The sequence below is a fragment of the Myotis davidii genome, unplaced genomic scaffold, assembly GCF_000327345.1.
Source record: "Myotis davidii unplaced genomic scaffold, ASM32734v1 scaffold1467, whole genome shotgun sequence".
NCBI classification, from domain to species: Eukaryota; Metazoa; Chordata; class Mammalia; order Chiroptera; family Vespertilionidae; genus Myotis; species Myotis davidii.
Window position 1 is genome coordinate 285,301 of NW_006298267.1, and position 4,413 is coordinate 289,713.

At 51.0% G+C, this 4,413-nt stretch overlaps 1 protein-coding gene across 1 annotated transcript in view; it reads right to left on the reverse strand.

Annotated features, from left to right (window-relative positions):
• The window catches only part of TMEM241 (transmembrane protein 241), a 91,474-nt gene that overhangs the window by 86,846 nt on the left and 215 nt on the right, over positions 1–4,413 (reverse strand). Inside the window, exon 2 of the mRNA XM_015570538.1 lies at positions 2,062–2,202. The gene's annotated coding sequence lies outside the window, so the exon portion shown is untranslated. The remainder of the gene's footprint in view (positions 1–2,061; positions 2,203–4,413) is intronic.

The following is a 4,413-nucleotide window of genomic DNA, read 5'->3' on the forward strand; positions in this document are numbered from 1 at the left end:
TGTTGGGACAGAAAGAACTCAATTAGAATACTTGTCACTATAAGAATAGTTGGTCCGACCAACAGAACCACCCAGCCAGGGCAAGCCTCAGACATACTGGTATCTAACAAGGGCCTTTGCCTGCTTGGAATGCTCTTCCACTAGCTTATCCACAAGTCTCCATGCTTCAGCTGTCTGTGCAAATTTCATCTCCGTGAGTCCATTAGTCACTAGTGCTGCATAACAAATTACCTCCAAACTTTGTGATTTAAAACAACAAACATTATCTCAGCTGCTGAGAGTCAGAATCTGGGAATGCCTCGGCAGGGTGGTTTTGGCTCAAGGTCTCAGGAGGTTCCAGTCAAGGTGTCCATGAGACCCTGGCTGGTGGTGGTTCAGTGGCCAAGCGCTGTCCTGTGCACCAAAAAGTCGCCGGTTTGATTCGTCATGGTACATGCCAGGGTTCGGGTTTGACCTCCAGTAGTGGGTGTGCAGGAGGCAGCTGATCGATGCTTCTCTCTCCTTGATGTTTCTCTCTCTCCCTCCTCCTTCTCCCTCTAAAATCAATAAAAACATGTTTAAAATGAAGATGTCAGTTGGGAATCATGTGAAGGAAAGACTGACTGGGAGCAGAGGACCCCCTTCCAAGACAGTTCCCTCATGCTGTTGGAAGAGGCTGCAGTTGCCCACTGGCCGGTGGGAAGCTTCAGCCCTTGGAGACAGCGGCCTTTCCTCCTTGAGTGTCCCCAATGCTTTCCCCAAAGCACTGATCCGAGGAGGAGCAAGGCAGGAGCCGCAGGGCCTTTTATAGCCTCGCGTCAGGAGACACGCTGTCCTTTGTGCAATGCTCACTACACAGGGCAGCCCGCCAGCTGGGAGGGCCTGCAGTCAGGAGTGCCTGGAGGTGGCGGTCTAGGGCCCTCTGGAGGTGGGCTACCACAGTATTTGAGCCTTCACAAGTATCACCGTCCCTGGTTTATTTTTTCCATAAAACTTATTTCTACCTGACATGTATTACTCATTTTATTTCTACTCACTAAACACTACTGGGTGAGAGCAGGATTGTTGCTAGCTTTATTCCCACACACTTGAGTAGAAGCTCAAATATATTTTGAATGCATAACCACGTGGTTCAAAGGTTAAAATTGGAAGCATTAGGTTGGAAATGACATAGACTCTGATCCAATTAGGAAAAGTCTTTACTAGCTGTGCTAGAAGGGGACACTATCTCTTTATCATCGGAGTCACGGATACTAGGGCTGGATGATCTCATGGTGGGTTTGTTAGAGAGGAGCACGAGATGGCCACTTGGATTTGTTAATATTTATGGGCCTTTCTATGTCTTCTATTACCTTATCTTTCAAAACACTTTTTTCTGCTTATGAACACACATGTGTTTTTAAAATTCAAATAATGCCAAAGGTGGAAAAAAGAAAACAAATCACTCACAGTACAAGATAACCACCAACTATCTACATTATACCGAATGCTTTTTATATACATGTACACATAAATGCGTAAGGACACATGCAGTCACACAAAATACTCATGAAATGAAAAGGCTGCAAAATCATGACACAGAGTCAAGATTTCCCAGTAAATATGGTGAACTTTTAAAAAACAGTTCCTTTTATAAAAATTACTCATGCTTACTTTAAAACCAAAAGGAATTTACAAAGTTCAAAGAAGAATGCAAAAGTCATGTGAAAACTTGCCAAGCCATGAGAAGCACTCTACAAATGTTGGCACATATCCTTCCAGACATACAGTCTGAAAGAGAATTAAAACACAAATCAAATGAAACCAGAAGAGCCTGTGTGATTTTATTAGGTTTCACGAACTGCCAGAAGCACCTTGTAAATCCCAGGAGTTACACTTCTCAACAAAGAGCACATAAGAAGAAAACCAACCAGTTATGAATGTATGTCCCACGGATTCAGGAGCACCCAGGGGTGAGCTGACGGGGCTGCGCCTCGCTCTCCCCTGCCCAGGGAGCTCACCTGCTCCGAGGCTGGAGTGCCCGCTGGCCCAGCCGCCCTGACTGGAGCTCGCAATGCTTTCTGCGTGCCCTTCAGCTCTTACCTGTCCCGTCTGCCCGGCCAGCCTCTCGGCCTCACTGGGAGCAGCCGTCCCTGGAGCAGAGTGGCAGCCGATGTCAGGAGCTCCCCTGGGCTTCTCAGGCTCCGTTGTCCCTGCAGCACCTCCAGGAAAGGCACGGGCCTCCTGCTTCCACAAAACAATGAAAACAAAGACCCTAATTAGTTCGTTGAATTGTTGTTCCACGTTTTACTGTTTCCAGATGAACCAAAAACTGCTGAGGAACCATGAGGAAACCTTTTGCGTTAATACTCGTCTAAGAAATCCTATCAGACAACACCGTGCACGTGTTCCCGTGTGGACCAGGGCCGTGTGCTGGCTCTGCCGCCCTCTGCTCAGCAAGGCCAATTACACACGTGCCCTGCGCGGCCTCCTGGGAGAGCCCGCAGTTCAGCTGGTGACTCTGCAGGTGGCACAAGTGGTCCCAGCGGCTGGGCGTGGGGCAGCGCTTTCCCCGTGTCGAGCAGGAGACAGGAAGGGCAAGCTGTGCCCAGGCCCTGCAGTTTTCTGTTACATAAACATCACCCACAACTGAGACCGCACCGCACGTAATGTAACATTAATAGGCATTGTTTTACCAAATCACAACTTAAATTCAATTTAATTCTAGGGCACATCTTGGTCCCAGTATTTTATTTTTAAAACTGACGTTAAGGGCTTTTCAATTTATATATTAGCTCTGACCATAACAGATACTGTTTTATGCAAAGCTTTTAAGTCACAATAAAATAGTGATGAAAAGGCATTAACTTGTCTTTTCTCATTAGCTTTAAATTGCATCATATTCCTCTAAAATATTTCACGTGGTATACGACTACTGTTTCCTTGTTTACTTGTCCTACTGTCTGTGGTGTACCTGTTTTCCTATGTCCTTCCCTGAAGGGAACCGCCTTCTTATTCAACCTTCCAAATACTGACCGGCCTCCGCGGCCTCCAGGGGCCCCCCAGCTCCATGTCACCGGTCACAGTCCGGGCTCCGCGCTGCTGGATGCACTTTCTAGAGCAACGGTTCTCAATCTTCCTCACGCCGCGACCCTTTAACACAGCTCCTCATGTTGTGGTGACCCCCAACCATAAAATTATTTTCGTTGCTACTTCATAACTGTAATGTCGCTACTGTTACGGATCGTAATGTAAATATCTGACCTGCAGGATGTTTTCATTGTTACAAATTGAACATAATTAAAGCATAGTGATTAATCACAAAAACAGTATGTAATGATGTATGTGTTTTCCGATAGCCTTAGGCGACCCCTGTGAAAGGGTCGTTCGACCCCCAAAGGGGTCGCGACCCACAGGTTGAGAACCGCTGCTCCAGAGGCACATCCGTGGCCGCCGGGGATGCCAAGCAGGGGCTTTGGGACTGTGTCGATGCAACCGCAGGGGGGCAGCTCACCCCCGGGGCTGAGGAGGGCCCCGGGTGTACGGACCGGACACTGCCATCCCGTGGACCCAGGGCTGCCTGCGGCCGGCTCCGGGGAAGCCCAGGCCAGCAGGGTCCGGGTTCAGCCTCCGTCCAAAAGCCGCTCTGGCGGTGCCCCTGGCAAACCACCGTTAAACATGGGCCAAGGCCGCCGGTGCGAGAGCCCGCCGTGTCACCATTTTACCCTTTTCTCTTTGTTTAATTATAATTTTAATAGGTAGTAATAGTCTACAGTCTGCCTCTTCGTCGGATGTTTGATCCCTTGCAACGCTTTTGGTCTGAGTTTTGCTCCATCAACAACACGTCGCCGGTCCCGGTGCCGCGCCTCCTCCAGTTCCTCTGAGGAAACGGGAACCCCACCCCCGCCGCCCGGAGCCTGTATGTTGGAAGCGCCGGCGCTTCCGGTCCGGCGACCTCAGGGTCGCTCCGCTCTGCCCAGGGGCGCGGGGCGTCCGGGGACGCTCCCGACAAAGGCCACGGAGCCTCGTTGCGCCGCCGCCGCCTTCAGCTGAGGGCCCTCGGCGACCGGAGGTGGCGGCCCCGGAGTCGTCCTCCTTCTACCGTCTCCCGCCCGCCTGGTCGGCACCCGCGGCCGCGAGTGACCCGCTTACATCTCCTGGGATGGGGATGGATAACGGGGCGAAAACGGACGGACGTTCAGATTCTGCTTCCAGGCAACTGTCAACAGTTTGGCTCAAATAAACTGACAAAAATCGTATGGAGGTTCGAATGTTTTCTCAGGGTAACAGGTGCTGAGCACAGGGACGTCTCTCCTCAGCGCCCAGAGGCCGCACAGGAGACCTCGGCACAGGGACCCAGGGCAGCCCCGCCCCAGCCTGCCCTGCGCGAACCTTCCGGAAGGGGGAGAGCTAGGCCCCGCCCATGCTCGGGAAAGCCTGGCTAGGATGGGCAGG